This window comes from Centrocercus urophasianus, unplaced genomic scaffold, assembly GCF_019232065.1.
Source record: "Centrocercus urophasianus isolate 14NV4802_14NV808 unplaced genomic scaffold, USGS_Curo_1.0 seq_10, whole genome shotgun sequence".
Taxonomy (NCBI): domain Eukaryota; kingdom Metazoa; phylum Chordata; class Aves; order Galliformes; family Phasianidae; genus Centrocercus; species Centrocercus urophasianus.
The window spans coordinates 58,368,775-58,381,731 of NW_024884142.1; the positions used below are offsets into that span (position 1 = coordinate 58,368,775).

Here is a 12,957-nt window from a genome sequence, read left to right on the forward strand (position 1 = left end):
CACACTGAGATGTAAAAATGTCAATCTCTTTTTAAACATCAGCCAGTAAGTTCCATCCTTGTACTGAACCCCTCCTCCCCTCCAAAAACAGTACACGGGAAGTCTCCTACTCCCCAGCATTATATTAGCTTCAGCTGGCCAGGCCATGCTCCTGCACCTGTCCCCCAGCTCTGGCTTCCAAAGCTCAGGCTCACTTTAATTTATGTGCTTAGACTGTCCATTGCCGTAGTACGTGTGACATTTATTAAAAATCCAGCCCCTTTTCCCCCATTTCAAGAAAAAGCTTCCTAGGGAGACAGAGAGAAACAAACAAAAATCCCACAACTGTCACAAATTAACTTGATGTGCAATGGAGGCAAAAGTGATATGGATTTATGGATCCCATTATCTCTCAGTGTCCTTTCTAGTTGAGCAAAGAATGAGAGTCCTCACTACCCTCATCTCTCCAAAGCATTCTTGCTCAGCAATAAAACCAACAGGAGATGCTTTCCCACTTAAACTACACTTCCACATTTGCGTTATAAAAACCCTCTGAAACTAGGATTTTTGTAATTGGCCATTATAGCAAGGGTCACGTCAAGCTTTCTGCTATAAATCACTGGAAAACAATCTGAAACCAATATAGTGCTGCTTTGTTAACAACAGCAACAAGTTATTTTATCCCTCAAATTAATTTTCTTTAGATTCCTATGAGTCTGTGAAGTTAATCCCTGGAGGCTGTCATAAGGATTCCAATAACAAATTAGTCAAAAAACAGTATTACCATTCAGTGAAGCACATGGACTACACGCCATTTTTCACACAAGACATTAAAAATGTCAGCAAGTTGTAGCTGAGTGAAAAACAAATTTACCAAGTTGCTGAAACACTTGTGTTTCCTTTCACACTGCTGTAGCCTCACACTGAATAGAACTGCATAGCAGCAAAGGACAGAGTGTGGGCCAACTTTTACTTCATCATCTTACCAATTGTTTCCTCTGAAAAAATATGGCTCTGCATGCCCTCCAGTCACTTAATGGGCTTTTAACAGTCAATGTCAGAACAGTTTGTTCCTTTAAGAGGAAGTAAAAAGAAACCAACACGCACACAAAATTAAACTCTTGTGATGACAACAGAAGGAAAAAGCTTCCTATTCTGGATGTTGGCTTCTGTTATACAACATGATGCACATCTATGCAACAGAGGTACTCCCAAAACAAATAGCTCATGTGAGCTAACGCCCTAACTCTCTCCTGGCAGTTGATCACCCACAGTAGTCACGTTTACAGTCTTACATACCTCCTCCACTCTGAGCACTGTCCCTTAATTCCACTGAGACAGCCAAATGTGAAGTTCAGGTTCAAGCTGTTACCTTAAAATACATTCAGGAGCAAAAAGGAATCCAAATGAACTAAACACAGAGAGATAAAAAACAAAAACCTTATTGGATTCTGCTTTGCCCTTTATTTAACCTCTGCTTCATACTGAGAGCCAGCTCCATTATTCCCCCAAAATGCATTATGTGGTTACATGACGAAACCATGCTATTCAGTTTTTGAAAGACAAAAGTTATCGCACCCAAAGTAGCTGGCAGAGCAGCACTATGATGAAAGTGCCCTGGAGAAATGAACAGACTGAACTAGGTAAATCCTGTATCTCACCTGCCAACCAGTTCAAAACAAGTTGCCAATGGCCAGCTCACATTTTAAGACTTAAGTTTGCCTTCCTCACTTCTTTAAGTTCTCGCTTCAGTGTAGAGAAGGAATTTAGAAATAAAAGAAGGAATTAGCCTGTGGCTTCCAGTTAAGGCACTAGGAATGTAACAACTCTTTGCCTATACCTCTGGGCAGGCAAGAGTATCTATCACAGGGACAGCCCCACCCAGGACTAGCACATCTGACAGCCTCGCATTAGCAGAAGGAATAGGTGCTCCTATTCTTGTGTGCAGGATTTTTTTGACTGAAAAGCAATCTTGAAAGTAACCATCCTTTTGTCAAAGCAACTCAGACTAATTCACATCTAAAGACACACAACTAAGCATTGAAAATTTGAAGCTGGAAACCAGAGCAGTTTTTATCTCCGCTAGAGACGCAAAGCCAAGCAAACTACAAAGCACTGGAGTTCACAACCACATGGCTTAAAGAAGAACTTCCAACAGTCGGCGGTGTATACTGGGTCCTGACTTCATTAAAACAGAACAAGCTTCATTAGCAGCTCTTTCCTGTGTTGTCAATGCTTTAAAAAAAAAAAAAAAAAAAAAAAAGCAAAACTTAGGGTTGTTGTGCAGATCCCTTTCTCTTGCACTACCATTAGAAACCAAATGGCTGCAGCAGCAGGCTGTTCACTCTGAGTTTCTGCCTTCCCACTGCATCTTCAGTCCCCACCATCAGTGGCCAGCACAACAGTTTTCTTCATTCCTTCCCTCACAGCAAATTTCAGCAGTTGGGCAAGAACTCAGCTGTAACAACGGTTCCTCTAACGAAAGAGTAATGGCACCTGCCTACAGCAACAAAACGCAGTTGCCCAATTCATAAATTCTCTGTAGAGACCAAGCTATGAAATAAGCACTACTAAAAGAAACACAGATTAAAAAAAAAACCTTATATCTCAACTCCCTGGTGTTTCCCAAACACCAGCCGAAACAAAGCGCTACAGAGTAGTAACGAAGAACCCCTGTGGTTTTCACTCAAGTGTGCTGTGAGTATAAGCTAAATTGGATTTACTTCACAATAAAAAAAATCCCCCAGCAACTGATAACTAAGAAGAAGGAATCCTCACAGCTGAAGCAATATTAAAATAGTCGTTCCCATACCTCCCAGCAAAAACAATCCAACGCTCCATGCTGCTGGCCTCAGCACATTGGAATGGTATTTAAAGAGAGCACAAAGCTCTCAGACAGAAATAATGCTGTAACACCACACCACAGGCCTGCTCAAACTCCCACGCTCACCCGCCAGCCACCTGACTGCTTCCATGTCATGATTCTGCAGAACCAAGGCTTCCAGGCAAAGCACCCCCAGTACACACACAGGGCTGCTCTGGAGGGCGCATGACAGCTTTCTATTCTCAATGGGACAAAAGAGAGTGACAGGAGGCCAGGGCGTAGGTGGAAAGGGTTGAAGGAACACACCTTAAGCCCAGTCCCTTCCCAACCAGGCCTCACAGGTCAGCCCCATGCTGACCCAGTTTTGGCAAGTTGTGGATGCTGACAGTGGTAAGCCAGCTACAAATGAGAAAACAGAGACACTAGAGTGACAGCAAGTTCTATGCTCAGAAGAAAACTCTTGATCCTTCAGGCAGAGCTTTCCAATGACACATTCCCCATTCCAGTCCAACAGACCCTGAATTTGTGGTCAAGCTAACCAGCACTACCTCTCAGTGGAATATTGCCCTACAATATCTTTGGATGTGATACAAATGCATTTTGATACACACTTCACAAACAGCCAGTGATCATATATCTGAAATTAAAGTCGGAAAAGTTTCCAATAAAAGCTTAACATTTTAAAGCAAGTTTCTGAAATTTTCTTACAGGAATTTGTTAGAGTAAATCGTATGTCAGAGCAAAGGGTTTCAGCTACCAACAAAGAACACTGCAGGGGGAAAAAAAGGAATAATATAAAGGTATCTCAAATACCTTTATAATGACAGCAATTGCCTTGGATAATATGTGCCCTGTAGATGTCTTAGGGCAAGCTTCACCCATAGAGACAGAAAGATGAAGCTCCTCTTATCACCATGACTCAAACTGGTCATGACAGGGAAGGCAACTGATGTTATCCACCTGGACATATGCAAGGCCTTTGACATGGTCCCTAACTACATCCTCATCTCTAAATCAGAGAGATTTGTCCAGTGGAAGCAGGTAACAAGCGGCATCCTCTAGGGGTCCATGGTGGGTCCAGCACTTATTAACATCTTTATCAGTGAAACAGATGATAGGATTGAGTATACCCTCAGCAAGTTAGCTGATGACTCCTAGCCGAGCAGTGTGGTGATACAGCAGAAGAAAGGGATGCCAACTAGAGGGACACCGATAAACTCAAAAGATGGGCCCTTGTGAACCTAATGAGGTTCAACAAAGCAAAGTGCTTTGTTAGGTCAAGGTAATCCTAGGTATGTAAACAAACTGGGAAAATAACTTCTTGACAGTAGCCATCCTGAGAAGGACTTAGGGATCCCAGTTGACGAATAACTTAACATGATCCATCACTGCGTGCTTGCAGCCTGGAAAGCCAACAGTATCCCAGGTTCCATTCAAAGAGGACTGGCCAGCAGGGCAAGGGAAATGATTATCCCCCTCTACTCTGCCCTTCTGAATCCCCAGATGGAGAACTGCATCCAAGTCTGGGGCTCCCAACACAGGAAAGATGTGGAGCTTTTGGAGAGGGTCCAGAGGAGGACCATAAAGATGATCCAAGGGCTGAAGCATCTCTCCTGCAAAGACAGGCTGAAGGAAATGGCCTTTCAGCTTGTTAAAGAGAAGACTTCAGGAAGACCTCATTGCAGCCTTCCCATATTTAAAGGGAGCTTATGAACATGCACGAAATCCACTTCTTACAAGAGTAGATTGTGACAGGACAAGGAGAGTAGATTTAAACTAAAGGAAGAGAGATTTAGATGAGATTTCAGGGGGAAAGTTTTTTTTGTTTTTTGGTTTTTTTTGTTTGTTTGTTTTTTGTTTTTTGTTTTTTTTACAGAGAGAGCGGTTTAAAGTGCTGGAATAGGTCGCCCAGAGACCTTGTGGAAATTCCATCCTTGGAGGTGTTTCAAGCCAGGTTGGATGGGGCCCTGAGTAATTTGATCAAGTACTTGATCTAGTTGTTGGCAACCCTGCCTGTGGTAGGGGTGTTGGAACTTGATCCTTGGGTTCCTTCCAAGTCAAGCCATTCATGATTCTATGATCCTAGCCAGCATGTCTGGCACATGCGAAGAAGAGGGAAAGGGGAATAAATTCCTGACGAAAATTTGGCAATTTAGATGTTTCCAAGCAAACAGGATGGCATTGAAAGAGGTGCAGTAAATCAGAAGGCATAAGTAAGAGAGTAGTGAATAGAAACTACATTTACTACAGCTCATTTTATTAGGAACACAAATTAGGTCTTCATATTTCTGAGCGGTTACAAACAAAATAGAATTACTTTCTACAAGTTCATGTTAGCCATCTGCTCTTTCTTCTCCGTCCAAATTAGAACTATTATTAGGCTCACTTGCATTTGTGGAGGTGATTCACAGGATATAAGGTCATAGGGATCATTGTGAACATCTAGTACAATCTCCTGCATAACACAGGAGCCATTCCCACAAAAGATCCATCTGCATACCAGAAGGCATCAGACATATGACAGACGCTAAAGATCCTGCACAAACCTAAGCAAGCAGCACTGCCATGGCAGAGAAGCAAGCTAAGCCACAAACTGTATGCAGATCTCCCTGCTACTTACAGCAGTTTCAGAATGAAACAACATCCCAAACAACCTTTTTTAATGGTCATGATACAGAAGACTTAATATGATTTTCCTATTATGTCATACCCTGTGGCAAAATTTCTTAAAAAGAATAACAATCTTGCACATAAGAAAAAAATATTTTTTCAGAAGTTTTAATAATTGACTGAAAAAAGATAGATCTGATGTGGCAGAAGAAAATGTAGAAATATCCCAGAGACAACTTCTCAGAAGTACTATCAGAGCTGCAATATACTCCATGTGCTGTTCTTCACACTCCTGGAGCTCTGCCCAGAACCCACATCATTTGCGCCAAGCCAAGAAGGCTGACTTGCTGTTAGCTTCAGATGACAAAAAAATAGCAGCTGGATAGATTATGTTTTTTCTTTGACAGGCAGGTAAGGACAAAAGCACACTGCAAAATTCTCATTTGAAACAGGGAACCTTCTATTCCCTCATAGTCCAGAGACTTTTATCCCAACGCTGTTAAACCAGACATTTTCCTATCCTCCTTTTTCTAATTTTAAAGGCTGCAATTTCCAATTCCCCTCCTCTTCTATTCTGTCTTCTCACAACCTTCTCTTCAGAGACATCAATATTTTTCCCAGGCTTTCCCATCCATCTCTCCCTACCAAAATCTCCTACCACCAGAGCCCTTCATCTTTCCTGTTATGAGCCTCTGTTGGTCAACAGCTTTTCGTAGACAGATAGAAATCAATTCCTGAGAAGTAAACTGATAGTAACCAGCTCACACGTATCATGCTCCAAATTCTTAAGCAGACAAACCTCCTGCAGATGACTGTGGGGATCCTCACCATTGTCAGCTATTCCTCATTCCTCTGTCTTCTCTCTGCAAGCTCCCATCCACTTCTTGCACACACCAGGTTCTGACAGCACATGGTTGGGTATGCGCTAGATTGTACCCCCTCTACACACAGGCCCTTCCACACAAGGCAAGAGAAAATACATCTACACGTTTCAAAAAGGGAAAAAAAAAACCCTCAGAAGACATGTTGCAGTCACTTCATCAGCACTGTGGATCTTTGCTGGACACTCTTTCCAGTATAACCATGTTTCTTTTATAATGGGGAGTTCAGAACTGGACTTAGCACTCTAGGCATGGCCTCACCAGTGCTGAGAAAAGAGGAACATGTCCAAGAACACATAACATGCTTATGGTAAAGAATAAAAAGAAAGCAAGTTCCTCACAGACTGAGCATTGCTTCTGCCAAGTACACTGCACGACCTTCTTTCATAAACTGGCCAGCATCCACCTTAAAGCTCATCAAATCACTTGCTGGAAAGCTACTCATTTACGCAGTTTCACCAAACTGGTAAGAGTACAGGAAAGCTTCTACATTCTTCTGTAGCTAACTTGTAACACTTGCAACACAACTACACATTCAGGACTTACACCAACCATATTACTCCTACTAATCCTCAGCGCAAGTAATGCTTGAAGACAAAATACAGACAGAAAGCTCCAAATATGAGGCGTTCCTCAACTCAAACTACTGCACACTGACCTCAACAACAAAGCTGAACTTAGATGTTGCAAAAAATCAAAATAAACAACCTATACTTTATTCCTCTACTTGCTTTCAGATATTTTAAGTTTGAGCTTCATTAGCTATTCCATTATTTTGTCAAGGAACAGAACCATGCTGATGCCTGTAAATTATTTACCTCAGCCTATTAACCTTTGTAATTACTAAGAGGAAATCTGAAACGCAGAAGGCTTAGAGGAAGTTCATAAAATCTATTTGCCCTAGCGGTGTTCTAAACTTAAAGGAGAAGCAGATGAAAAAAATGAATTGGATAACTGAAGAATCAAAGTCCAAAATCTGTTAGAGCAAGCCATACCAAGTATTCTCTTATTCCTGCTCCTAAAATGCTACAGCAATTCACTACAGAAACAGGGACCATTAGTACACCCGTTCCTGTATTTGTGTGATCTACCAAAAATAAATTCAGTGTTGTTCTGTCACCTGTACTACTAAGAAAGAAGAAGCGAAAATATGTCTATGTCTCGAGATAAATTATTTCATTTCACAACCACATTCTTTTGCTTACCAAGGAAAAGTGATACTGCGTCACTGGGGATTAGGAAGTCTTTCTGCAGAAAACATGATCCAGTGCAGAGCTTTGAACAGTCTGCCTGGAAAAAAATAACTGTTCAGCTTCAGAAAAAAAGAAGTGCCTCAGTCAAAGGTGTCTTATCCAATTTACGTATTTACTGAGACATCTTAATGTGGAAAAAACAAAAGATAAAGCAGAATGAAGTATTATGAATGGTCCTTTCTTACAGCTTCTAGCAAATCTGTGGTTTTATCAGTCCACCAGAAGGCTGAGGCACTGCTAGTTCTGCATCCAATTAAACTCCAACTTTCTTCTCTGGCTTAGTTATTAATTAGCCCCCAAAGTTGAACCCCTTCCTGATTAACTGCTTTGAACGTACATGAATTGTTTAACAACTACAGGATGAGTATCGGAATGCAGTACAATAGTACTTATGCAAAGAAACAAGACAGTGATCTTCAGTATGAGCCTACATAAGATTTCTCACTTCATTTCAGAAAGCTCTTGTGGGACACACCATTCCAAATGCGGTACCCAAAACTGAGAAGATTCAGAAACACAAGAGCAGAGCAACCTAAGCTCAAAGTTTGTCAGGCTTTGGTAGAATGTGAGCCTAGGAATGTCAATAGCCAGCTGTTTAAGTAAAGGATTATGTGTGTACTTAGTCCCAATCTCCATGCTTTTATTATTTAATGGCCAGCTTTTAGGAGGACTGTGTTGAAACCTGCAATAATGTGGATTTTGAGCACTGTCATCAGAAGGTTTTGTGAGGGCATGTAAAATCTGGAACAGATGTTTCACCGTTACCTACCTAGAAACAGACTATATGGAAAGCAAGCTCACCTAACAAAAGCAGGCAATTACAAATCAGATTATTACCACTGCCTCCAGCAACCACTCCAATAGATCAGTTATACTCACAGGCGTTACCTTCTTCTTGGTGCATTTTCCAGAAGGGTTTTGCACACCTTTCTGGGTGTTAAGCAGTCATATACCATGCAGGCTCAGGTTCAGACCTCACCTGGAGACAGCTGCCAAGCAGATCCAACTCCAGAGCTCAGCATCCCCAGCTCTCTCTTTCACCCACTGACAAAAATTACTGCAGCAGAGAGTTCCCTTGCCTGAGCAAGGCTAAGTTTGCAGCCTCAGTACCAAAATTAATGACAATAAAGACCAGTGAAAGCAACACAAATGAGGGCACTGATATAAATGAGCTAAAAAAGCTACAAGATAAGCTTGTGGAATTAAGAGTCCACAGAAAGGTGGCTATAATTTATGAAGAAATGCAAACCACTAAGAAGAAAGGTATATAAGAGGAAGCTCTGCCGAAGATTTAATTACGGAAGAAGTATAAGCATGTGGCATCTATCTCTGGACATTATTACAGGTACCACATTGGGCTGAAGGGGGCTTCTGCTGCACCTAGAACAGTGCTCCTTCCAGGAACACTGTCCCTTGACCAGCTCAAGGGACATTAAATTCAACAGGAATAGTGAATCAGAGCACATGGTTCGAAGAGATGCAAGTAGAACAAACAGTCCCATCGCACCAATTTCAATGTTCAAACTGCCAGCAGAAGATTATTATGAGACTACTTTGATAAGCAGTCAAGACCTTTTAAAAACACACCTGTAATGTAATTTGCTACCTAATCTAGACAGGAACTCTACCTAGGGATTTTCCTAAAGAAGGAATTATTTCTACAAAAACCTTGTACCTTTGATGACCTCTGCAATGAAAATTAGCTTTCAATATAGGAAGAAACACTTTTTTTTTAACCACTAATGGGGCATAAGTCAGTATCCAAGCACTGACATACACTGCTAAGTTTTGGTGGCACCACTACTTTGGTTTGATTTATGGAAAACACACATGGATGTCAGTAATAACAAATCTCTAATATAGCCAAATCTGAGGCAAGGAAAAAGAGCTTTGACTGGCTTAATTCATTTATTTTGAGGAGAAAAATACAACTGCATGGCAAATTAACTCTTATGTTCAGGGAGAAAGGGAGGCTCTACAGCAGAGTAGAAACAAAACACAAAATGCAACCTCTGTAGCTGACAAAAGCACTGACATAATATAAAATGGTAATTTGCTCAATTCAAAAGTTTATCTTGAAATTCAGAGCATTTTACCTAAGATATTTTAATTCATACAAAATATTTCTGCTTTTCCAGAGTAGTACTGGATTAAAAACAAGATCGGTACTTTAAAAAAAACTGAAAAGAAGCCAGGATGGCATTACCATTGCTGACTCACATAACGCAAGGGAGAATTTCCTCAGAAGCTTTCACACCACCACCCTCAATCCACCCCCCCCCCAAAAAAAAACATTATTTGCAAGTAGCAACAAATAAAATTTCTTACTACAAATAGTACTGGGAAGTATATATATACATGTATTATATGTATACCTCTCTCTCCAGAAAACACCCCTCCAAAAATATATGGAACAAGCATTGTGAAAACAAGAGTTGCTCACCTTAGCAGAACCAAAGGCCAGGCCTATCAGACATGACCATGGGAGCACTCCTCAGCAACAAACAGCAGTGGTGAAGCAAAGCTAGATCACGTTTGAGCAGGTTGTGAAGGGTTTGGATTAATGTTTATTCATCCAGAGGCGAAGGGGAAAATAAGAAAGGGAGAAGACATGGAGAAAGCAAGCATACAATCTCAGAAGCATGCAAAAGGATTGGCTCTTTATCAAAGTAGGGAGAATCACTTTTACGTGGTTTCCGAATGAGGAAAAGAGAGACTTTCTATTTAACTGCTTTCCATTTAACATGTATTTACACTTCTCTGAATGAGAAAGCTACTGTAACAAATTAACTTCACAGATATTTACAACATTTTTAAATTTCTAAGTCTTAACAAAATGATGCACTTAACCTATGACAAACTGCAAAGCACAGTATTAAGAATATCTGGCTACTTGGTGATTGCCAAGGATTTATGACTCTTAACAGTGTTATAAAGACTACAGCTCAGTTGGATTCTATTTTTCACCTACATAGCTCTTTTGAATTGTTCCATTTTACCATATTATCTTAAATATAATACAAATACAATTGAAAGCTTTGAATGCCTTAACTCTAAACAGCCATTCCAAAATTTTTCTTCAGCTGTTTGTTACTTCAGAAAACAGTCCAAAAAGGAATCACAATCTGCTGAATCCAGAATCCAGTGTTTAGAGTTTTCTTTTTCATGATTTTTTTTATTTTGTTTGAAAAAAAAAACATACATACATACAGTTTGTCTACAACACAACGTAACCCACACACCATAAAGCAGATCTTCACATCTGAAGATTCTGTAATTGAGTGCCATTCACCACTTCTGATTTTCCACACTACTGCTATGCTAGGGTACTCCTGAAAGTGAAAATATTTTGTTAACCATAGCACACAAGCGAAGCTGCTGAACAGTCATAATGACTTACAGTAGAGCATGTGAACTCATGCACACAGCTGTCTGAAACATCACAGAGCACGCCGCAGTACACTGCTCATATTTCCCTGCTGACAGATATGACCAATCTGGGACAGAAGCAGAATCGTTTAGAAGACCCAAACATTCATGAAGCTTATCACCTAAAAGAGGCTAGGAAGGAATTCCTGCAGCTACACATTCAGTCTGTGCATTGGCAGAGCAGGACCAAGGGCCTTTGGAATACTCACAGTGACCTGCTCGCTATTTGCTCAGATAGCACAAGAAACATCATCACCGTTCATAATGTTTGCAAATTGAAATTCTCTCTTGTAGGGTAAATCAAGTGATCAGAAGCAATACAGTCTTCCCTTTGTTATACAGCTACATTACTAAATGCTTCTATCATTCCCCCTCAAAATTATACAGCTCAACTATGGGCTGGCATGATCGGCTTCAGAAGAACACTTTTGCAAACTTCTGTTTATTCAGATAAACAACTCCCAAATGTTTCAGGTAACAAGTGAAAAATCGACTGAAAGACTGAAAAGGATCACCTGGATGTCAAAGAGAAGAGCTCCAAAGAGACTAAGAAAAGGACTACATAGCAAGAATTTTGCTCTCAAAAGAATTAGTGCAACTAAGCACTGACTTTGCAAGCTATTATGTCAGCTTGAATTTTGGTGCATTTAATTACAGTCCTCTATATGCAAGAGGCTTCTCTGTAGTCCTGCAGAGATAAGTATACAATAAAAAAAAATAACTTTCCAAAGCATAATAAGTAAAAACTCAGAAGCTCTAGTCTTGTCTATAATCAGAGTCACATTGTTCCACTATTTCTATTCATGTCATGCTTCTCTATTATTCCTCAAGTCTTTATACAGCTGTAGAAAGAAAGGAACAGCAATGAAGGGTGACTACAGCCCTTCTGCCCTCCAAATGCACAATGTAATTTGGGATCAGTAAGGGAGCATTAGAAGATGACAAAGAACTCCAGCTGCCAAGCTATACTATCTAGGGAAAAAGGGAAAATAGGGTCTTTCCAGAACAGAATTCTACTGCTAGCAGAGTGAAAGAGACCCATACAAGAAAGTACCACGTGAGAACACCCATTAGGGATGGAGAGGGATTTACAGAACTTTAAGAGTGGGTACAGATGAAACAAGATGTTGTAATGTAGACATGAACACATCATCTCCAGCCAAGTTCAAGTCCATCACCCAGCTCGCGGATTATGTCAATTTCCAAACCACAGAACAGTAGAAAGGAATACAGGAAGGGATGACAGAAACAAATTAAAATGCACTATTTTTGTGGAGTTAAGAAATAAATACAGAAATATAATTTTACAGTATGAGGAAAGAGTGGATGAAATGAGAACCTGAGAAACTGAAGATGTTTATTGAAGAGATTCAACGAGGTACTTCAGTGTAACTGAACAGGAGGAAAAATAGAGATGACAGCTGTTAGCAGCAACACTATTGAGGAAAAGTTTTTTAAAGACATCACTTACACCAAGGAGCTTTTCCACTCAAGGATATTTCTTTGATAACATAAGTCACCAACTTGGAACTGTTTCAACTCTTCCTCCATCTTATATTTGGTTTGTGTTTCTCACAAAGGTAAAGGCTAGCACGTAAATACCACAGGTGAATGAATAAAGAGATAGAGAAAATATAAGATTTCCAAGATTTATTACGAGAGTATTCTTCCATTTCCAATAACAAAATAAGTCCATCAGACGATCTAGCTGTTTCGAAAGTTTTCATGAGTACTGCTAAAACAATACATCTTTTCCCATAAAACCTGCTGCTTTCTAGGCTGAACCATTTTAAAAGAACTTCTACCAACTCCAGCCACAACTCTGATGTGCTCCCACAGACTGCACTACGAAAAAGATGGCAAATCCAGATTTATTCATACTGCAACATCCAATTTTGATGTTGAATTGGGATACATGGCTGAGGCAGGACTGCATGCTAAACTACAGATCTGCTGAGGAAAATTTAGTTACCTGAAATTT

The 12,957-nt window shown here is 40.3% G+C and overlaps 1 protein-coding gene across 3 annotated transcripts in view; it reads right to left on the minus strand.

Moving 5' to 3' along the window:
• Positions 1-12,957, minus strand: part of UTRN (utrophin) — a 347,751-nt gene that overhangs the window by 294,615 nt on the left and 40,179 nt on the right. The gene's annotated exons all lie outside the window — the stretch shown is intronic.